A 24,472-nucleotide genomic window follows, 5' to 3' on the forward strand; every position below is an offset into this window, starting at 1 on the left:
GCAAAGACTCTGACACAAGCCAGGCAAGGTGGTCCCAGCGGGGATTGCACACTGGGTGCAGTGCCTAAAGACCTTGGCCAGCACTTAAACACAATTGGCGCTGACAAAATTACTGTTTGTGTATTTTATTGTTAGAGGGAAATGTTAGATCAAGTGTTTGCTGTTGGTTTTTTGCAACTGTGTATTCCGGCAAACTTTCCAGCAGCACAGGGGTTAATCACAAGTCAGCTTGATTGATAGCCTGCAGAGCCAATAGGTCAAGCCTTCCGGTTTCGCCGGCTTGAGTTGTTCGCAGACGCTCGGCAAAGAGAGCGGACATGCTTTATCCTTGCTGGAAAAGCATGAGCCCTAAGAGCAATGGACTTTATAATTGTATATCTATATATATAAATGAGTGATGGCATCACGGCGACCCACAAAACAACAAAACTACAGGCCCCCCAACCTCGAAATTTGACAACACAACCCATCATCCATGCCTCTAGGTTGATACAACAAAAAGAAAAGAAAAATAAAGTCCTACTTTGAGGAAGAGCAATAATTGTTTTTATCCAATTGCTGCCACTTAGAAGGCTAAGCTCCGCCCACTTGGTCTCCTAGCAACCCACTCAGCCCAGTGTTAATAAAAGAATAAAAAATAAAATAAATACAAATAATACAATAAAAATAATTAAAAACACTAAAAATTAATACAATAAAATACTATAACAAAATAACTAAAAATAATACAACAAAATAATAAAATATAATAAATAAAAAAGATAAGTTACAATAAAATTAATTAAAAAAATACAAATAACATCAAATAAAAATTCCACAACTTTTAACCAATACCACCACCACTTTGCCACAGCAACGCGTGGCTGGGCACAGCTAGTAGATGTATATAATACAGCCTTTGAACCGCTGGGATCAGCAGAATTACGACTGTGGTGTCATTTGTCGTGCTTTCGCTGGATGCTTAAGCGGTCTGACTGGAGAGGAGTTGGTGAGAGTCCAGACTCACCAATAAATCAGGGTGTTTCGGAGTTAATTAACCCCCAACAATTACCACCTGCCAGCTGCAAAAGGTCACCCTGCACGGATCTGCACACATTATTCGGCAATACATTACACAGTCCTAGACATTTGGGAAGTGTCCAACGTGTAATACACTACAACAGCCAGCAAAGGGATTTTGTTTGCTGTGTACTAATCTTGTTGTGTATCTAATAATACTAATACAGTAGAGTCTCACTTATCCAACATAAACAGGCCGGCAGAATGTTGGATAAGTGAATATGTTGGATAATAAGGAGAGATTAAGGAAAAGCCTATTAAACATCAAATTAGGTTATGATTTTACAGATTAAGCACCAAAACATCATGTTAGATAGTAGTTCAATACGCAGTAATGCTATGTAGTAATTACTAAACATGTCCAAAAAATCGTTTTGAATTGTATATCGGAATTATTTCGGATTGTTCTCGCATTGATACGCATTCCAAGACATTGTATCACAGCGCAACCAGCAATGTAATTCGCAACCATTGTTGGATCATTCTCTAATTGTCTCTTAATGTTTCGTTATTTTTTTTTCCATAATTTTTTTTTAAAATAGATTTTTAAAAATATTTTTAAAAAATTGTTTCTGCAACCTACCTTGAATGGGAGCTTAGCGCAGCCTAACATGGCTGCCTCTCCCCGGCCAATCAGAAACTTCCACGATGGACGCAAAGGTGGGGGCTAACGTCATACAAGCCATACAAGCCCAGTGTGTAGCGATTGCGCATGCGCGTCCGCCATTGTAGAAACATTTAGAATCATTACGAATTTTCGGAAATATCCGAAATTTTTGGGTGAAAAAAATCGGAAATACTTTCTATATCGAAGCGCCAGCGCCCCCTACTTTAGAAACGAGAATTGAAACATTTTTTCATCGATCGGACATGCCTAGTAATTACTGTATTTATTAATTTAGCACCAAAATATCAAGATATATTGAAACCATTGACTACAAAAATGTGTTGGATAATCCAGAACATTGGATAAGCGAGTGTTGGATAAGTGAGACTCTACTGTACCATCATTGACCATAGGCTATTCCAACACAACTCTATGGTCAGTGTAAATCTACTAGAGGACCTTGAAAATGCCTAGAAAGGACATTGTTCCAAGTCTTTGCTATCTTCTACAAATAGTACGATGTCGTCTACATAGCTTAAATTGCTGGTGTTGCTCCCTCCATATTCAGGCCTCTTTCCTCACCTTCTGATCCTATTTTACGAATTACATTATTGTCGTATAAATTGGATAGTGTGATAAAGCGCTGCCTTGCCCATTGGAGACCACAACTACTGTGATTTTTTTAATTTCAGGGACTCAACTGAAGTGCTCTTTTCATTGATCCCTTGATGCATCGGTCCATCTATAACTCACAAATAAAGAAAGAAGGAAAGGAAGAAGCAGGTTTGTAAAGAGAAAGGGGAAAGGCACCTCTTGGTTCTGATCCATTTTGCAATTGTATTTTGCAATAAACCTAACAGACTGGGAAAAGATATGGAAGAGGAAACTAAAATTTACATACTCAACTGAACTGAAAGAAAACTGGTATAAGATCTTTTACAGATGGTACATTACACCAGAAAGACTAGCGAAATTTAACAAAAGTAACGGAGATAGGAAATGTTGGAAGTGTAGTAAACACATAGGAGACTTCATACATATGTGGTAGGGTGTAAAAAGATTTTAAAAATCTAGCAGGAAATCCACAAAGAAATAGAAAATATACTTCAAATAAAATTTGATTTAAAACCGGAGTACTACCTCTTAGGAATTACAGACTTCCAGATCGATTTAAATATGGAAAAGCTCTTCATATACATGGTTACGGCAGCTAGGATATGTATAGCAAAACTATGGAAAACACAAGACATCCCCACAATAGAAAAATGGATGCTGAAACTAATAGGTATCAAAAACATGGACTTATTAACACAAACAATATCACAGAATACTAGGCATGTCCGATCGATGAAAAAAATGTTTCATTTCTCGTTTCTAAAGTAGGGGACGCTGGTGCTTTGATATAGAAAGTACTTCCGATTTTTTCACCCAAAAATTTCAGATATTTCTGAAAATTTGTAATGATTCTAAATGTTTCTAAAATGGCGGATGCGCATGCGCAATCACAAAAAAAAGGAACTCGGGGTGGGGGGTGAGGGGGGACTTTTGCAGGGCTCTCCTGCCCTCATTTCTTGAGCTATCCTGATCAAATTTGCAATGCCCTTGCAAGTTGCGCAAAGATACTTTGAAAACTAGAAATTCCATTGTGGAAGCTTCTGATTGGCTGGGGAGTGGCAGCCATGTTAGGCTGTGCTAAGCTCCCATTCAAGGTAGGTTGCAGAAACAAAAAAAAATTTTAAAAAATATTTTTACAAATATATATAAAAAAAATTGGGAAAAAAATTAACGAAACATTAAGAGACAATTAGAGAATGGGCCAACAATGGTTCAAAATACATTGCCGGTTGTGCCATGAGACAACGTATCAGAATGCGTCTCAAAAAGCGAGAACAATCCGATATCAATCCGATATAAGATTCAAAATGATTTTTTGGACATACCTACAGAATACATCACCAAGACAAAAGACAGATTGGAATAAACTGAGAAAATATTTGATAAAGAAAAAAAAATCGAACTTATATGATATATGCTTATTTAATCAAATTTTTCGGGGGATTTTTGTTTTTGTTTTTCTCTTTTCTCTATTTCTTCCTCCTTTCTATCCCCCCTTAATTGTTCCTCTACCTTTTATGTATACTTAAAATCATAAATAAAATATTTTTAAAAAGAAAAGAAAAAAGAAATCTGTTCAAAGGTGGGACTAAAATGTTGCGGCCGGTGTCAAGAATTTCCAAAAACGAACCAGGAAGAACAGAAGCAGAATTTGGACATTTAAAAGGAGGGAAAACAACCACATAACAGCAAATGATACATTTCCACCGATAATTCATAATGGGGATTTTATTAAATCATGATGCAACCATCATTTTAATTACATAGGCTTGAAACATGGCAACCCAATTGCTCTGTACGGTCCTGGTCCTGGTCCAGCTTCTTTCCGCAAGAATCACGAAGAAGGTGAATTTACATTATTTAAAAAGGTACTTTAGTGCAGACCGATATATCGAGTATCCATATGATGTGTCCAGCAGTGATTCTGGGAAGAACAAATCCCACACGGAATGCTAAATCAAAAACCAAAGAGAGAAGAAAGTTAAGCAATATCGCTTCTGGAAACAGGACAATGTCACTGGCAGACACTGATTGACACTACAGTAGAGTCTCGCTTATCCAACATAAACGGGCCGGCAGAACGTTGGATAAGTGGAAATGTTGGAGGGATTAAGGAAAAGCCTATTAAATGTCAAATTACGTTATGATTTTACAAATTAAGCACCAAAACATTGTGTTTTACAGCAAAAAAAGCAGTTCAATACAAGGTAACATTAGGTAGTAATTACTGTATTTACGAATTTAGCACCAAAACATCTCAATATATTGAAAAAATTGACGACAAAAACACTGACTACTAAAAGGTAGACTGCGTTGGATAATACAGAAAGTGAAGGTTGAATAAGTGATACTCTACTCTATTTCTGTACGTAGATGATACGGTCCTTTTCTCGTATATTGATTTTAGTTCGACTTTGCAAGAACCGAAATCCCACCCAGCCAAAAACATACCTCAAACCTACTTTGTGCCCACTTTTCCTATCATTGGAGATGGGGGAGCTCTTTTCCTATAATAGGACCCTAAGCAGAGTTTTTGGGGAGAAATTATTGGTGTTCGGGAGCAACCTTGCCGAAAACCGACCTGAAATCTCAACTCTTTGGGACACTTTCAAGGCCAGGAATGAAATCTCTTTTTTGAGGGGAGGGACGCCTCTTGCCCCCAACTCACCTGCAAGCTGTGGTTGAGGCACCCGGAGGTTCTGTTGGTGAATCCCACCGTGTTCAAGGCTTTGTGGACAAAGACCTCAGGAGACATCTTTACGAGCTGGGAGCTTAAGAGTCTGGTCATGTTGGTGTCGACAAACATTGGGAGGACACACTGCAGAGAGAAAGGAAGGCCCAAGGGAAGGACAAAGGGACATTCGTGTCAGAGTAATTTAGAACAAAGAGACATCAGAGACGATGGTAAAACTATATACGAGGGCTATCCAGAAAATCTGTTACGTTTTGGAATTAAAAATTAACTAAGTATAGGATAAAATATTTATTATATGCAGTTAAAAGCCATACTTCAGTAGTACAGTAGAGTCTCACTTATCCAACACTCGCTTATCCAACGTTCTGGATTATCCAACGCATTTTTGTAGTCAACGTTTTCAATATACCATGATATTTTGGTGCTAAATTCGTAAATACAGTAATTACTACATAGCATTACTGTGTATTGAACTATTTTTTCTGCCAAATTTGTTGTATAACATGATGTTTTGGTGTTTAATTTGTAAAATCAGAACCTAATTTAATGTTTAATAGGCTTTTCCTTAATCTCTCCTTATTATCCAACATATTCGCTTATCCAACATTCTGCCGGCCCGTTTACGTTGGATAAGTGAGACTCTACTGTACCTTTAAACACAGTCCTCATTCAAAATTAGGCCCTTTTCAGAATTATTAATGAGTTTACAAACTTCCTACCCTCTGCATTTTCCCGCCGCGTAATGAAAGTCAGCCAGCTGAAGAATGACTGCAGGAGGGAGGAGCAAGCAAAACACCCGCTCTCTCTTCTTTCGCAAGATCTCAAGAATCAAAACATTGAGCCTTTCCTTTCCTGTCAGCTCAAAGAAAAGGCGTGAGTTTACCTCTCCTTCCAATGAGAAGCAGCCAGAGTCAGCCAGGGCTTCGGAAAGCAGCCTGGAGGAGAGCGGCGTAGCCTCCGTTGAAAAGCAGCCCCGAAGCCCTGGCTGACTCTGGCTGCTTCTCATAGGAAGGAGAGGTAAACTCACGCCTTTTGTGTGAGCTGACAGGAAAGGCTCAATGTTTTGATTCTTGAGATCTTGCGAAAGAAGAGAGAGCGGGTGTTTTGCTTGCTCCTCCCTCCTGCAGTCATTCTTCAGCTGGCTGACTTTCATTACACGGCGGGAAAATGCAGAGGGTAGGAAGTTTGTAAACTCATTAATAATTCTGAAAAGGGCCTAATTTTGAATGAGGACTGTGTTTAAAGGTACTACTGAAGTATGGCTTTTAACTGCATATAATAAATATTTTATCCTATACTTAGTTAATTTTTAATTCCAAAACGTAACAGATTTTCTGGATAGCCCTCGTATATATAGTTTTACTGTACAAGACAAACAGACTTGCAGACTATGGACACAGGACTTGACTTCTCAGCAGACAGCAGAACAGAACAGAACTGATGCAATCAGTAAAGCATACACACTTGTGTCTGGACACTCCCCAGTTCCAGCCACACATCAAGGTCAACACAGCTTCTTAGCAATTAACTCTTTCCAGACTATAGTACACTCTGGATGATGCAATTAGTATGCAATACAAACCAAGACACAAATTGCATTTAAACACTATCTATACACAAATCCCACATTAACAGTTCGCTCTCTCAAAATGGGAAGAAAAAGAGGTCAAGTTTCCAAAGATAGATCCCAAGGATGAAGGGAGGAAGAAGGCAAAGGCTCGGCAGAGACAGAGCTTGCAGCTTGAGAGAAGGAAAAGGAGGAGAGAGAAGAAGATATAACTGGAGGAGAATGATGATGAAAAAAAATGTGAAGTTATAAGAATAGAGGAGAAGGAAGGAGGAGGAAGAGAAAGAAGATAAAGAAAGAGTAGAGAGGAAGGATGAGGACAGAAGAAGGGAGAACAATGAAAAGAAAAAGAAGATGAAGGAAGAGGAGACAAGAAGAAGGAAAGAGAAGGAGGAGGAAGAAGAAAAAGATGAAAGAAGATGAGAGAAGAAGGAAGAAGAGAATGAAGGGAAGAAAAAGAAGAAAATGAAGAGAAGAAAAAGAAGACAAAGGAAGAGGAGAAGAGAAGAAGAAGAAGAAGAAGGGAGGAGGAGACGAAAGAAGAAAAAGATGAAAGAGGAGAGAAGAATGAAGAAGAGAATGCAGAGAAGAAGGAGGAGGAGGAGGAGGAGGAGGAGGAGGAGGAGGAGGAGGAGGAGGAGGGAGGAGGAGACGGAAGAAGAAAAAGATGAAAGAAGAGGAGAGAAGAAGGAAGAAGAGAATGAAGAGAAGAAAAAGAAGAGAATGAAGAGAAGAAAAAGAAGACAAAGGAAGAGGAGAAGAGAAGAAGAAGAAGAAGGGAGGAGGAGAAGGAAGAAGAAAAAGATGAAAGAAGAGGAGAGAAGAAGGAAGAAGAGAATGACGAGAAGAAAATGATGAAGAGGAGAAGGGAAAGGAAGTAGAAGATAAAGAAGAGTAGGAAGAAGCGGAAGGAAGGGAAGAGTGGAGAGGAGAAGAAAGAGCATATAAGAAAGAGTAAGTGAAAAGGGAAGAAGAAAAGGGAGATGAAGGAAGAGGAGAGAAAAAGGTAGAAGATGAGGAACAAGAAGAAGAAGAAAGGGGAAGAGAAGGAGGAGGCAGAGGAAGAATAGTAATAGTAATAGTGCTAGAAAAAAGAGAAGAGGAAAAGAAGACAGAGAAGGAGGAAGAAAGCGTATCACGAGAAGGAGGAGGGAGAAAATAACAAGAAGAAAGTGAAGGACGGAGAAGAAAAAGGAGGAGAGAGTTTAGAGGGGGAAAAGCAGTTGAAAGGGCATTTCAGTTGCAACGTACCTGTACAATGATGCCTTTGGACCTGTATTCCACGTTTAACGCTCGGGAGAAGAAATCTATGAAGGCCTGAAAGGGGAAGCAAGGAAATGTTGTCTAATGTTGAACAATCCCCTTGGATCTTTGAAATGGCATCTCCCTCCCCAAAATAGCTTGCATAACTGTGCTGTTGGGGCAGCAAACCTGCATTCAATTTCACAGCCGTGCTGGGAAACATGGGAATGGTGATATCTGTGATGTCTCAGGCACCTTTGGCCCCTGACCCCACAGCCATTGCTGTCCAAAATGAAGAGGATTTGGGTTTTTTCCCAAGTGAGCAGGATTCTGTTCCTTTCCAGATGCCTTCTGTTGACATTTTCGTGCCAGAGCCAATTAAAGACGGCCTTGAGAAGGAGCCGGCTTTTTCCGGCTCTCCGGAGGAGTTACCGTTCGATAGAAGGGCTTTTTTGAAAACAGACTGCTCTCTAAGGCAATCTGTAAGGAGAAGTGTCAGATTAGCAGAGCGAGGCGATTGTGGCTGAACCCAGTTCTCTTGGGAAGAATTAGGGAGGCGGGCACCTGGCATGATGTTTTGGAGGTCCAGTTCTCTTGGGAAGTTTTGGGGAGTTTAACACCTGGTTCGGGGGAGCTATGAACTTCAATAAAAGTTGTGCGCAGAGAATCTTCTGTGCGATGGCAACTTAACTTTGGACTAAGAAGTAGCGTCGTCTCTCGTTCCTGATTTCCAAGCGGCCTGACGGTGCGCTTACTCTGGAGTAGACTGGGTGTTGGTTTACCTTCTTGCCTTGATGGGACTGCGTTTCAGCTCCTGAACTTACAACTTGCCTTGCCTTGAAACCCTGTTGGATCAGTACTTCTAAAGGACTCTTCTTGCTCTGCTTATTTCCCCACTCAAAACTCAGGCGGAGTTTGAGTGTGTTTTGGTTATTGGATTTTGAACTCTAATATCGGACATAAGACTTTATATTATTGGACTAAAATTGATCTTTTCTGGAAGGTCAATTGCTACTTCTATATAACTGCTTATTTCCATTTGGAACTTTCATTGCTTTAATAAAGATATTATATTGTTATTGGCTGCTGTGTTGGTTCCCAGTGTTCGAGCCGCTTAGGAGTGTTACAATATCGAGCTCTTTTAGATAGGGATTTCTAAAAGTTATTGATCTGTAATGCATGTGATGACTTCTTAACGAGCGATCGCAGACTGTCATCCCTTTCAGCTGAACTGAATAAAACAACTCGGTCTTCTTTCTTCAACGTCCTGATGAGAAATTCTTTGGCTAAACTTTGATTGATCTATAGTGGCTCCCCCCTCTTGCCAGGATCCTCAGACTGACGGCAGAGAGAGGAGCAGGGGATTCCCTTTTAGAAGGAAATCCCTATCTAAAAGAGCTCGATATCAATGGGACCTCTCAAGCAAAGTAATCGATTTGCAGGGCAGAAGCTGAACCGCCCAGCTTGGTGTTGGTCTCACCTTGCTGGAGCTGTACATCGCGGCAAAGGGTACGGGTCTCCAGGCGGATCCGGAGGAGACGTTGATGACGATTCCCTTCTTCCTACAACGTGAAACATGGTGGGGAGACAGACGCCTTGTTTCCCCTAAAGCCACCCAAGTCCACCTCTGGACTCTCCAAAAGGCAGAAAACAACCCTGCCTTCTTCATGTGACATCCTTTCGAACCCAGAAGTCAACACACCCACTGTCCCATGGTGCCGCTTCATAATCACGTTTCCATGTTGACTTGGTTGGACCGCGACACCCAGCATTCCTCACCTCTATCAGGTGGTAGGTAACATGATTCATAGTTCCCTCTCTCAAGTCCTCCCTATGCCAACCCTGACTGGGACCACCTTTTGTCTGGAAACAGATACCCTCACTGTAGAAGAACATGTGGGCCAAAAATAGGACTCTACAGTCACCTTTGCACCTACTGCCAAAATACTACACTTGGAGGACCATCATACTCAGATAACAAAGGATCACCGAAGAGCAGTCCTACACCATCTACTACAAACTGCCCCCTTGAGACAGAGGGCCCTCTTTGTCTCCTACCTGGTGACCATTTGAGGAAGGATGGCTTCCGTCATCTGCAAAGAAAGAGTCATTTCAATTACTCTTTGGGGCCGGGCTGTGGCGCAGGCTGGTAAACAGCTGCTGCAATAAATCACTCTGAGCATGAGGTCATGAGTTCGAGGCCAGCCTGTGTTGGGGTGAGCACCTGTCAATTAAAAATAAAATATAGCCCCTGCTCGTTGCTGAACTAGCAACCCGAAAGATAGTTGCATCTATCAAGTAGGAAACAAGGTACCATTTATAAAAGTGGGGAGGCAAGTTTAACTAATTTACAATGTTGGAATGAGGAAGTGCCGTCAGAGTGGATGATGAAGCAGCTGCTCCCCCTTGTGGCCAGAATCGAACATCCCCTCAGGAGAAGGTTAAATTGCCTCTGTGTCTGTCTCTGTCTCGGTTCTATGTGTATATGGGCATCAAATGTTTGCCCTATATGTATATAATGTGATCCGCCCTGAGAAAGAAGGGCGGAATATAAATACTGTAAATAATAAATAAATAAATAAATAAAGTTCTCTATCGTCTGTGGTTTTGGTTAATCCACATCCAACAAAGTATGTCCCACAAAGCATTTTATAGGTTCTATATGCCAGATGGAAACCTGGTTGCATTCAACCTACCTTCAAGGTTGAAAGGATGTTGCAATTCACCAAGTCGTTAATGTACTAAAAGGAAAAGGAGGGAAAATAGGGTTTGCTACTATTATTACTATTATATTATTATTATATTATTCATGACTACGTTGAAACTACAATAGAGAGAAATCAGCGTGGAAACTGCACGAGGTGCCATAGATTGTTGTTCATGAAAATAATGGCAGTAAATAGTTTTTGATTTATTGAATACAGTTATATATTACAATTATATATTTTTGTTATTTAAACTATATATATTGTGAAATTATGGGGGTTTTTTTCTCGAAGTGTCACACTACCCAAGTCATGCTAGGTTTTTTGGCGAATTTTGACACACCAAGCGCAAAAGGTTGCCCATCATTGAACTAGGTGAACTGGGATAAATAGCTAGAAGTGAACAACTTAGTCCTTCCCTATGCCCATCCAACAAGGCCATAGCATCTTAGAACAGTGAGGGTCCCCCAAAGAACATCGAGCCCAACCCTATTGTGACAATCCAAAGCTTAATCCCAGCTACACTTCCGATTACAAGCATTTCAAATTAGGAATGATAGAGTTGGAAGGGACCCCAGCAGGCAATCCAGTCTGGCTCCATTCTGCCATGCAGGAAGACATAAGTCCACCATGTCTCCTGTGTCATTATGATCATTATTCCTCTCCCTCTAATTAGGACTTTATTTTTCTTGTTTTTTTTTTTTTTGATGTCTAAACACAGCAGGGATGACCAAGTATGTCCTCTCCAGCCTTTTAGGTCTTCCAGCCCAACACTATTATTATTATTATTATTGACACAACGACGTTGTATGACACAGCAAACAAGATAGATATGCTGGATTTCGTTTCACAAAATCACAAGTCGAACACTTCCCAAGTGTCTAGGACTGTGTGATGTATTTTCGGATGATGCGTGCAGATCCCAGTATTATTATTATTATTATTATTATTATTATTATTATTATTATTATTATTATTATTATTATTATTATTATCGAGGTTTTATTCTGATCCCTTTCTCACCCAGAGTTTTAATTTTTAATCTAGTTTTTAAATGTAGTATTCATGCGGCCCGCTCGTGTTATATTGCTGTTTTGATCTTATGTTGTACTGTTTATTTTATGTAATGTATTATTTAATTGTATTATGTTATGGTTTATTGTATTGTCTTGGGCATGGCCCCATGTAAGCCGCCCCGAGTCCCCGTTGGGGAGATGGTGGCGGGGTATAAATAAAGTTTTTTTATTATTATTATTATTATTATTATTATTATTATTAAACTTTATTTGTACCCCGCTAGCATCTCCCGAAGGACTCGATGCGGCTTACAAAGGCCAAGGCCTCAACACACAATATAACAATACAAAACAAAAGGCAAATGAAAAACAATTAAAACAGTATAAACAACAAGCAATAAACAATACGCTAAAACACAATAAAACTGGGCCGGGCCAGAGTAATGGGTACAAGATGAAAAGTGCTGATGTGACAGGTGATATCTAAGGCTTCTAGGGCAAGTGCAGAGTGCGATATACGATCTAGTTCTAATAAAGTGCTTATGGGACTTGGTGTTGGAGATTTCCTATTAATCTGGGAAGGCACATTGGAACAGCCAGGTCTTCAAGTTCTTTCTGAAGACTGCCAATGTCGGGGCCTGTCTGAGATCCTTGGGGAGGGTGTTCCAGAGTCGGGGGGCCACCACGGAGAAGGCCCCGTCTCGTGTCCCCACCAACCGCGCTTGCGACGCAGGCGGGATCACGAGCAGGGCCTCTCCAGATGACCGAAGTGAACGCGTGGGTTCGTAGACGGAGATGCGGTCACGGAGGGAGGATGGTCCCAAACCGCTCAGGGCTTTGTAGGTGAGCACCTGCACCTTGAATTGGGCTCGGAAAGTAAATGGCAGCCCGTGGAGCTCCTTGAGCAGGAGGGTTGACCTCTCTCTGGAAGGGGCCCCAGTTAACATCCTGGCTGCCGCTCGATGGACCAGTTGGAACTTCCGAGCCGTTGTCAAGGGCAGCCCCACTTTTTTATATATATAAAAGAGTGATGGAATCCTGGCGACCGACAAAACAAGAAAACTACAGGCCCCCCAACCTCAAGATTTGACAACACAACCCATCATCCACGCCTCAAGGTTCATACAACAAAAAGAAAAGAAAAATAAAATCCTAATTAGAGGGAAAGGAATAATTGTTTTTATCCAATTGCTGCCATTTAGAAGGCTAAGCTCTGCCCACTTGGTCTCCTAGCAACCTACTCAGCCCAGGGAACAGACACAGTTAGGCCTCAGGCCTCTTCCACACTACCTATAAGATACAGATTATCTGATTTGAACTGGATTATATGGCAGTGTAAACTCCTTGAACAGGAGGGTTGACCTCTCTCTGGAAGGGGCCCCAGTTAACATCCTGGCTGCTGCTCGTTGGACCAGTTGGAACTTCCGAGCCGTTTTCAAGGGCAGCCCCACTTTTTTATATATATAAAAGAGTGATGGAATCCTGGCGACCGACAAAACAAGAAAACTACAGGCCCCCCAACCTCAAAATTTGACAACACAACCCATCATCCACGCCTCAAGGTTCATACAACAAAAAGAAAAGAAAAATAAAATCCTAATTAGAGGGAAAGGAATAATTGTTTTTATCCAATTGCTGCCATTTAGAAGGCTAAGCTCTGCCCACTTGGTCTCCTAGCAACCTACTCAGCCCAGGGAACAGACACAGTTAGGCCTCAGGCCTCTTCCACACTACCTATAAGATACAGATTATCTGATTTGAACTGGATTATATGGCAGTGTAAACTCCTTGAACAGGAGGGTTGACCTCTCTCTGGAAGGGGCCCCAGTTAACATCCTGGCTGCTGCTCGTTGGACCAGTTGGAACTTCCGAGCCGTTTTCAAGGGCAGCCCCACTTTTTTATATATATAAAAGAGTGATGGAATCCTGGCGACCGACAAAACAAGAAAACTACAGGCCCCCCAACCTCAAAATTTGACAACACAACCCATCATCCACGCCTCAAGGTTCATACAACAAAAAGAAAAGAAAAATAAAATCCTAATTAGAGGGAAAGGAATAATTGTTTTTATCCAATTGCTGCCATTTAGAAGGCTAAGCTCTGCCCACTTGGTCTCCTAGCAACCTACTCAGCCCAGGGAACAGACACAGTTAGGCCTCAGGCCTCTTCCACACTACCTATAAGATACAGATTATCTGATTTGAACTGGATTATATGGCAGTGTAGACTCAAGTGGAGCTCCTTGAGCAGGAGGGTTGACCTCTCTCTGGAAGGGGCCCCAGTTAACATCCTGGCTGCCGCTCGTTGGACCAGTTGGAACTTCCGAGCCGTTTTCAAGGGCAGCCCCACGTAGAGCGCATTACAGTAGTCCCGTCTGGAGGTGACCAAGGCATGGACCACCCCGGCCAGATCAGCCTTCGTGAGGTACGGTCGCAGTTGGCGCACGAGTCTCAGGTGTGCGAAGGCCCTCCCAGACACCGCCGATGACGCCTGAGCCTCGAGCGTAAGCGATGAATCCAAGAGACTCCCAGACTGCGGACCTGTGGCTTCAGGGGGAGTGGGACCCCGCCCAGCACAGGTTGCCACCCTACACCCCGGTCAGGATTACGAACGATCGACCAGGAGGACCTCTGTCTTGTCGGGATTGATCTTCAGCTTGTTCCTCCTCATCCAGATGGACACAGCGGCCAGGCACTCGTCCAGCACCCGAGAGGCCTCCTTGGAGTTCGGTGGAAAGGAGTCGTAGAGTTGTGCGTCATCTGCATAGAGGGGACACCCAACTCCAAAACTCCGGATGACCTCTCCCAGCGGTTTCATGTAGATGTTAAAGAGCATGGAAGACAGGATGGTATTGGAGGGACACAACGCATTGCCGGCATCTTTACAGAAAGGCTAAACCATATCATAAAGATATTTACTATGGAAAAGTGTATTTTGTTGATCTCTCTGCTGCCTTTGATTCCATAAACAGAAAGAGATTATAGGGAAAGCTATATACCATACTAGCTGTGCCCGGCCACGCGTTGCTGTGGCAAAGTGGCGGTGGTATTGGTTAAAAATTGTTGTGTAATTTTTATTAGACGTTATTTGCATTTTTTTATTAATTTTATTGTAAGTTATATTTTTATTTATTATATTTTATTATTTTATTGTATTATTTTTAGTTATTTTCTGTTATTATAGTATTTTATTGTATTAATTTTTTAGTGTTTTTTATTATTTTTTATTGGGTTGCTAGGAGACCAAGTTGGAGGAGCTTAGCCTTCTAACTGGCAGCAATTGGATAAAAGCAATTATTCCTCTCTCTCTTAATTAGGACTTTATTTTTCTTTTCTTTTTGTTGTATCAACCTAGAGCCGTGGATGATGGGTTGTGTTGTCAAATTTCGAGGTTGGGGGGCCTGTAGTTTTGTTGTTTTGTGGGTCGCCATGATGCCATCACTCTTTTATATATATAGATATACTCGAGTATAAGCCAACCCGAATATAAGCCGAGGCACCTAATTTTACCACAAAAAAACTGGGAAAACATTGACTCCAGTATAAGCCGAGGTGGTAAATTTCAGAAATAAAAATAGATACCAATAAAATTACATTAATTGAGGCATCGGTAGGTTAAATGTTTTTGAATATTTACATAAAGCTCAAATTTAAGATAAGACTGTCCAACTCTGATCAAATCATTATTCTCATCTTCTTCAATGTAAATGTGCTTATGGATCCTTTTAATAATAATAGAGTAAAATAATAAATGTAATAATACTAATAAATACAGTAAAATAATAAATGTAAAAATAAATAGTTTAGTATAATAAATGTAACAATAATTGTATCGGAGTGAAATAATAAATGTATTAATAATAATAATAAAAATAGTGTAAAATAAATGTAATAGTAACAATATTAATAGAGTAAAATAATACATGTAATAATACTAATAAATACAGTAAAATAATAAATGTAAAAATAAATAGTTTAGAATAATAAATGTAACAATAATTGTATCGGAGTGAAATAATAAATGTATTAATAATAATAATAAAAATAGTGTAAAATAAATGTAATAGTAACAATATTAATAGAGTAAAATAATAAGTGTAATAATGATAATAGAGTAAAATAATAAATCTAATAATTATTATAAATAGAGTAAAATAATAAATGTAATAATACCAATAATAATAAAGAAAAATAATAAATGTACCATATATTCTCGTGTATAAGCTGACCCAAATATAAGCCAAACAGGACCCTCACCCGACTATAAGCTGAGGGGGGCTTTTTCAGTCTTAAAAAAAGGGATGAAAAACTAGGCTTTATACTCGAGTATATACAGTAATTCTGATATTAATTGCAGGCTATTACGATTGATACAGGAACTTTAACACGGGGGAGTGGGACCCCGTTGAGCAGTGGTTGCCACATTAGACCCCGATTGGCCTCGCGACTGACCAGGAGGACCTCTGTCTTGTCTGGTTTAGGCCCCATCCAGTTCATCCCAGCTGCCGGGCATCGTAATAACACTTTACGGAAAAGATGGGAGTTACCTTCTCGATATCGGGGGTCCGCAGGAACTCTAATGGCACCGTCTGGCTTATGCCAACGTTGTTCACTGTGGAAGGAACAAAAGACATGCACTCACATTGGCAAAGAACCCGGAGAGTTTTTCGATGGAAATACACTGTAGAACTAATGTGGTTTGATGCTGCTTTAACTACCTTGGCTCCATGCTATGGGATCCTGGGAGTTGTAGTTCCACAAGGTCCTTATCCTTCTCTGGCCAAGACGGCAAGTGCCTCACTGAACTACAGTAGAGTCTCACTTATCCAACATTTGCTTATCCAACGTTCTGGATTATCCAAGGCATTTCTGTAGTCAATGTTTTCTATACATCGTGATATTTTGGTGCATGTAGCAGCTCTTGAATATTTTATTTAAAGACCCTAATAATCCCTTACCTAGATGACCCTTACTCAAAAATCTTGTTTTTCCATGAAAGTGTTGACAGGACATGTTCTGCCTGACATTTGCTCTTTGCTCACAATATAAGGTCATGCAAACTGCAGTAATGATTTGGCTGCCCGGATGAGTTACATGGGATGAACTATGAACATGTCACCTGAGGATAGTGCATACGTGGAGCAAACTATGGACACTTCACCTGATGTGATGAGTAATGAGTTATATAAGTTACAAGGCAACTACGCATGTCCAAAAGGATTGTAATAGTCAGCAAATTCCATTGTCAGTTAGCTTTCTGCGCATGCTCTGTAAAATGGTATAAATTGGAAAGCCACTACAGGCAAGGTGTGGCATTGCGTTTTCTGGGCATTAGCTAACATTGTCACCTGCTCTTGGCCAAAAGTAAACTATCTTGAAGACAACTTCTGCTGTCAGTCTGCTTTCTTCACCCGTGTCCAAACAAAATTCCACAACACCTTGGCTCCATGCTATGGGATCCTGGGAGTTGTAGTTCCACAAGGTCCTTATCCTTCTCTGGCCAAAACGGCAAGTGCCTCACTGAACTACAGTAGAGTCTCACTTATCCAACATTTGCTTATCCAACGTTCTGGATTATCCAAGGCATTTCTGTAGTCAATGTTTTCTATGATATTTTGGTGCTAAATTCGTAAATACAGTCATTACAACATAGCATCACCGCACATTGAACTACTTTTTCTGTCAAATTTGTTGTGTAACATGATGTTTTGGTGTTTAATTTGTAAAATCATAACCTAATGTGATGTTTAATAGGCTTCTCTTTTATCTCTCCTTGTTCTCCAACATATTCGCTTATCCAATGTTCAGCCCTCCCGTTTATGTTGGATAAGTGAGACTCTACTGTACGTTTAAATCCCAGGATCGCATAGCATGGATCCATTGATGTATTTATTTACAACATTTTTATCCCGTCTTTCTCACCCGAGGGGACTCAAGGCGGCTTACAATAATTGGCAAAATTCAATGCCTAAAAGCAAAATCAATAAAATCAATAAAATCAGCCATGGCAGTTCAAGCAGTGCCGAACTGCACTCACTCTACAATATAGATCAGTGGTTCTCAACCTGGAGTCCCCAGATGTTTTTGGCCTACATCTCCCAGAAATCTCAGCCGATTTACCAGCTGTTAGGAGTTCTGAGAGTTGAAGACCAAAAACATCTGGGCACTTCAGGTTGAGAACCACTGATGTAGATGCACATTTGGCCGATATACTGTATAATATACTCGAGTATAAGCCTAGTTTTTCAGCCCTTTTTTAAGACTGAAAAAGCCCCCCTCGGCTTATACTCGGGTGAGGGTCCTGGATGGCTTATATTTGGGTCAGCTTATACTCAAGAATATATAGTACAGTAGAGTCTCACTTATCCAAACTAAACGGGCCGGTAGAACACTGGATAAGCAAATATGTTGGATAATAAGGAGAGATTAAGAAGAAGCCTGTTAAACATCAAATTAGGTTATGATTTTACAAATTAAGCACCAAAACATCATGTTCTACAACAAATTTGGCAGAAAAAGTAGTTCAATACGAAATAATGCTACGTAGTAAGTACTGTTTTACGAATTTAGCACCAAAATATCACGATGTATTGAAAACATTGACTACAAAAATGTGTTGGATAATCCAGAACGTTGGATAAGTGAGACTCTACTGTAGTACATTTATCATTTTTCTCTATTATTATTGGTATTACAGTAGAGTCTCACTAATCCAAGCCTCGCTTATCCAAGCCTCTGGATAATCGAAGCCATTTTTGTAGTCAATGTTTCCAATATATCGTGATATTTTGGTGCTAAATTCATAAATACAGTAATTACAACATAACATTACTGCGTATTGAACTACTTTTTCTGTCAAATTTGTTGTATAACATTATGTTTTGGTGCTTAATTTGTAAAATCATAACCTAATTTAATGTTTAATAGGCTTTTCCTTGATCAGTCCTTATAATCCAAGATATTCGCTTATCCAAGCTTCTGCCGGCCCGTTTAGCTTGGATTAGTGAGACTCTACTGTATTACATGTTTTATTTTTCTCTGTAATCGTTGCTACTGTTACATTATCTTTATTATTATCAGTACATTTATTATTTCACTCTGATCTTCTTCTTATTATTACATTTATTATTTTACTCTATTTATTATTACATGTATTATTTTCCTGTATTATTTATTATTATTATTACATGTATTATTTTACTCTATTATTATCAAAAGGATACATAAGCACATTGACATTGAAGAAGATGAGAATAATGATTTCATCAGAGTTGGACAGTCTTATCTTAAATATGAGCTTGATGTAAATATTCAAAAACATTTAACCTACCGATGCCTCAATTAATGTAATTTTATTGGTATCTGTTTTTATTTCTAAAATTTACCACTCTCGACTTATACTGGAGTCAATGTTTTCCCAGGGGTTTTTTTTTGGTAAAATTAGGTCCCTCAGCTTATATTCTGGTCGACTTATACTCGAGTATATACGGTATTCTGCTACTGATGCCAACTTTGTCCTTGACTCGCCATTCAAGAAGTGTTCATTGGATCCCTTCTAGTTGGAAGTCAATAAATGGGAATCCAGGCTCTCAAACGGAAAAAGATGGAGGTATAATTTACCCAAAACGCCTATTTCCAAGCCATGCAAAGCTTCCTGGATGGATTTGTAGATTTCGGAGCCTCCGGTGAAATCCGCCTGGATGACTTTGGTGTTCCGGCCGTAGAGTTCCTCTGGAGAAAAGTAAAAAGAGATGGACGTGCCTCAGTTTCCCCATTAAACAAGCAGCCAAAAGTGTTGAAAGGAGCAGTGAAAAGTACCCCAGGTATCAAAAGCAGAGTCTCACTTATCCAACATAAACGAGCCAGCAGAATGTTGGATAAGCGAATATGTTGCATAATAAGGAGGCATTAAGGAAAAGCCTATTAAACATCAAATTAGGTTATGATTTTACAAATTAAGCACCAAAACATCATATTAGACAACAAATTTGACAGAAAAAGTAGTTCAATACGCAGTAATGCTATGTAGTAATTACTGTATTTACGAATTTAGCACCAAAATATCACGATGTATTGAAAACATTGACTACAAAAATGCGCTGGATAATCCAGAACGTTGCATAAGCGAGTGTTGGATAAGTGAGACTCTACTGTACTAATAAATAAACACAGATGTCTATTCTAAACCATGTCAAGAAATATCCAAACACAATAAAGGTTCAAAACATATGTTATAAACACAATATAAATACTGTAAATAAATAAATAAATGTATATTAGAGCATCATATACATTTAACATTCACGAAAGTGTTTACTACGATAAAGTACAGTCAACTGTTGTAATACGCAGAAGTATCTTATAAAATCACTAGCTGTGCCCGGCCACGCGTTGCTGTGGCAAAGTGGTGGTGGTATTGGTTAAAAATTGTTGTGTAATTTTTATTTGACGTTATTTGCATTTTTTTTTATTAATTTTATTGTAAGTTATATTTTTATTTACTATATTTTATTATTTTCTTGTATTATTTTTAGTTATTTTCTGTGATTATAGTATTTTTATTGTATCAATTTTTTAGTGTTTTTTTTTTTATTGGGTTGCTAGGAGACCAAGTTGGAGGAGCTTAGCCTTCTAACTGGCAGCAATTGGATAAAAGCCATTATTCCTCTCTCTCTAATTAGGACTTTATTTTTCTTTTCTTTTTGTTGTATCAACCTAGAAGAGTGGATGTTGGGTTGTGTTGTCAAATTTCGAGGTTGGGGGGCCTGTAGTTTTGTTGTTTTGTGGGTCGCCGTGATGCCATCACTCTTCTATATATATAAAAGAGTGATGGCATCATGGCAGCGGACAAAACAACAAAAGTAAACACCCCACAACCTTGAAAATTGACAGCACAACCCCTTATCCATGCCTCTAGGTTGATACAACAAAAAGCAAAGAAAAATAAAGTCCTAATTAGAGGGAGAGGAATAATTGTTTTTATCCAATTGCTGCCAGTTAGAAGGCTAAGCTCCACTCACTTGGTCTCCTAGCAACCCACTCAGCCCAGGGGACCCTTTACCTTAACTACCACCAATTCTTCAGTACTTTATTTCCCATACCACCATATTTCGCCACAGCAACGCGTGGCCGGGCACAGCTAGTTTATATATATAGATAATGTTTAAAGAAACTGCAATCTTCGAGGCTTAAATGTGGACTGGAGTCAAACAGACTTAAAGTAGTCTACAGTATTGGAACAATTTTTCAGGACTCCAAAATTTGTTTGTTTGTTTGTTAACAACACAGCGTGTATATTAGTGCATCATGCACATTCAACCTTTACAAAACAATATAGGATGATATAATGTGGAACTAAAGGAATTAAGCCAATTGATTTTTATAGTTGATTCCTTTTCTGTGTGGGAAGTTTTGCCCAATTTGATTGTTGGTGGGGTTCAAGAGGTTCTTTGATTGTAGGTGAACTATATATCCCAGCAACTACAACTCAAATGTCAAGATCTATTTTCCCCAAATTCCACCAGTGTTTACATTTGGGCATATGGAGTATTCATGCCAAGTTTGGTCCCGATTCATCATTGTTTGAAATCCACTGTGCTTTCTGGATGTAGGTGAACTGCAACTCCCAAACATAAGGTCAACCAAACCATTCCCGTATTTCCTGTTAATCTGGGGAATTCTGTGTGTCAAATTGGTTCAATTCCATTGTTGATGGAGTTCAGAATGCCCTTTGATGACAAGTGAACTATAAATCCCAGCAACTACAACTCTCAAATGACAAAATCAAACTCTCCCCACCAACTTCACCAGTATTCGGATTTGGGAATACCAAGTATTTGCGCCAAATTTGGTCCGGTGAATGAAAATGCATCCTGTATATCAGATATTTACATTACCATTCATAAAACAGATACCAATCAAATTAAATTAATTGAGGCATCAGTGGATTGAATGTCTTTGAATATTTACATAAACCTGTAATTTAAGACAAGACTGTCCAACTCTGATTAAATCATGACTCTCATCTTCTTCAATGTCAATGTGCTTATGTAGCCTTTTAATAATAATAGAGTAAAATAATACATGTAAGAATAACTATAAATAAGGTAAAATAATAAATGTAATAATAAATAGAACAAAATATTACATGCAATAATAACAATAATATCAGTGAAACAATAAATGTATCAACAATAATAAAATAGAGTAAAATTAATGTAATAGTAACAGTAATAATCAAGTAAAATAATAAATGTAATGATAATCATAGAGTAGAATAATAAATGTAATAATACCAATAATAGTAGAGAAAAATAATAAATGTACCGTATATACTCGAGTATAAGCTGACCCAAATATAAGCCAACCAAGACCCTCACCCGAGTATAAGCTGAAGGGGGGCTTTTTCAATCTTAAAAAAGGGCTAAAAAAACTCAGCTTATACACGAGTATATATGGTATTATGTTTATTTATATCCCACTTTTCTCTCCATAAGGAGTTTCATAGCCCTTTTGTAGGACTGAAAAAAAACCTCCTCGGCTTATACTCGGGTGAGGGTCCTGGTGGGCTTATATTCGGGTTGGCTTATACTCAAGTATATATGGTACATTTATTATTTTTCTCTATTATTATTGGTATTGTTACATTTATTATTTAACTCAATTATTATTACTACATTTATTATTTTACTCTATTATTGTTGTTACTTTTACATTTATTTTACTCTATTTTTTATTATTATTAATACATCTATTATTTTACTCTTATTATTACATTTATTATTTTACTGCATTTATTATTATTATTACATTTATTATTTCACTCTATTAGTACATGTATTATTTTACTGCATTTATTCTTATTATTATTATTACATTCATTATTTCACTCTATTATTATGAAAAGGATACATAAGCACATTTACTTTGAAAAAGATGAAAATAATGAGTTGAACAGTCATATCTTAAATTAGTTTGATGTAAAAATTCAAAAACATTTAAACTACTGAGGCCTCAATTAATGCAATTTTATTGGTATCTTGGCTTATACTGGAGTCAATGTTTTCCCAGTTTTTGTGATAAAATTAGGTGCCTCGGCTTATATTCGGGTCAGCTTATACTCAAGTATATACGGTAATTAATATCTATAAAATACTAAAGCATTGATGGGGGATACAGACACCTTTTGGCGTGCAATTGAATGTAATGCGCATCTCCTTTTTGGCCAATTAAGCCAAAAGAGGTGCATTACAATCGAGTAAATACGGTAAGTCAATACATCGGTCCTTGTCTCACCAATTTCAGCAGCCGCTTGCTTCAGCTTTTCCATGGAGCGACTGACCAGGACTATATCGAGACCTTTCTTGGCAAGCTGGAAAGGGAAAAACAGAGTTGGAAAAGTCACCGGTGTATCTATACCAGGGGTCCCCAAACTTTTTAAACAGGGGGCCAATTCACGGTCCCTCAGACCGTTGGAGGGCCGAACTATAGTGTTGTTTTTTTTAACTATGAACAAATTCATAGAATCATAGAATAGTAGAGTTGGAAGAGACCACATGGGCCATCCAGTCCAACCCCCTGCTAAGAAGCAGGAAATCGCATTCAAAGCACCCCCGACAGATGGCCATCCAGCCTCTGCTTCAAAGCCTCCAAGGAAGGAGCCTCCACCACGGCCCCGGGGAGAGAGTTCCACTGCCGAACAGCCCTTCTCACAGTGAGGAAGTTCTTCCTGATGTTCAGGTGGAATCTCCTTCCTTTCCTGTAGTTTGAAGCCATTGTTCCGTGTCCTAGTCTAAAAAACAATCTTGCTCCCTCCTCCCTATGACTTCCCTTCACGTATTTGTCCATGGCTCTCATGTCTCCTCTCAGCCTTCTCTTCTGCAGGCTAAACATGCCCAGCTCTTTAAGCCGCTCCTCATAGGGCTTGTTCTCCAGACCCTTGATCATGTTAGTCGCCCTCCTCTGGACGCTTTCCAGCTTGTCAACATCTCCCTTCATCTGCGGTGCCCAAAATTGGACACAGTGTGATTCCAGGTAAAGTGGTCTGACCAAGGCAGAATAGAATAAGGGGGAGCAGGACTTCCCTGGATCTAGACGCTATTCCCCTCTTGATGCAGGACAGAATCCCGTTGGCTTTTTTTGCCGCCGCATCACATTCCTGGCTCATGTTCCCCTTCCTCCCCACGAGGACTCCAAGGTCTTTTTCGCACACACTGCTGTCAAGCCAGGCATCGTCCCCCATTCTGTATCTTTGATTTCCATTTTTTCTGCCAAAGTGGAGTATCTTGCATTTGTCCCTGTTGAACTTCATTTTGTGAGTTTTGGCCAATCATCTCTCTAGTCTGTCAAGATCGTTTTGAATTCTGCTCCTGTCTTCTGGAGTGTTAGCTCTCCCTCCCAGTTTGGTGTCGTCTGCAAACTCGATGATCGTGCCTTCTGACCCTTCGTCTAAGTCGTTAATAAAGATCCTGAACAGAACCGGGCCCAGGACGGAGCCCTGCTTGTGGCACTCCACTTGTCACTTCTTTCCATGATGAAGACAACGCATTGGTTTCCTATGCACACTGCACATATCTTATTATGAAGTAAAAAAAACCCAAAAAACCAAAAAGGGAACAAATACAGCCTCAATGTTAATAATAATAATAATCATCATCATCATCATAAAAAATAATAAAGAGGGTTGGAAGAGACCCCTTGGGCCATCTAGTCCAAACTCCTTTTGCTTTTGTGCACCAAAACATAATCAAAGCACCCCTGACAGATAATCACTCAATAATAATAATAATAATAATAATAATAATAATAATAATAATAATAATAATAATAATAATAATAATAATGGGATCTGTGCACATCATCCGAAAATACATCACACAGTCCTAGACACTTGGGAAGTGTTCGACTTGTGATTTTGTGATACGAAATCCAGCATTAAAACATTAAAACATTAGAACATTAGAGTCT

General features: G+C 39.3%; 1 long non-coding RNA gene across 1 annotated transcript in view; it reads right to left on the minus strand.

Moving 5' to 3' along the window:
* Positions 1-3,991: 3,991 nt before the first annotated feature.
* Positions 3,992-24,472, minus strand: part of LOC100565668 (very-long-chain 3-oxoacyl-CoA reductase-B) — a 41,724-nt gene continuing 21,243 nt past the window's right edge. The window contains exons 3-11 of the long non-coding RNA XR_010000782.1: positions 22,802-22,877; positions 19,127-19,237; positions 16,054-16,118; positions 10,482-10,526; positions 9,844-9,878; positions 9,266-9,347; positions 7,795-7,860; positions 4,950-5,099; positions 3,992-4,233 (exon numbers count right to left, since the gene is read on the minus strand). This is a non-coding gene — a long non-coding RNA (very-long-chain 3-oxoacyl-CoA reductase-B). The remainder of the gene's footprint in view (positions 4,234-4,949; positions 5,100-7,794; positions 7,861-9,265; positions 9,348-9,843; positions 9,879-10,481; positions 10,527-16,053; positions 16,119-19,126; positions 19,238-22,801; positions 22,878-24,472) is intronic.

This window comes from Anolis carolinensis, unplaced genomic scaffold (assembly GCF_035594765.1).
Source record: "Anolis carolinensis isolate JA03-04 unplaced genomic scaffold, rAnoCar3.1.pri scaffold_10, whole genome shotgun sequence".
Taxonomy (NCBI): Eukaryota; Metazoa; Chordata; class Lepidosauria; order Squamata; family Dactyloidae; genus Anolis; species Anolis carolinensis.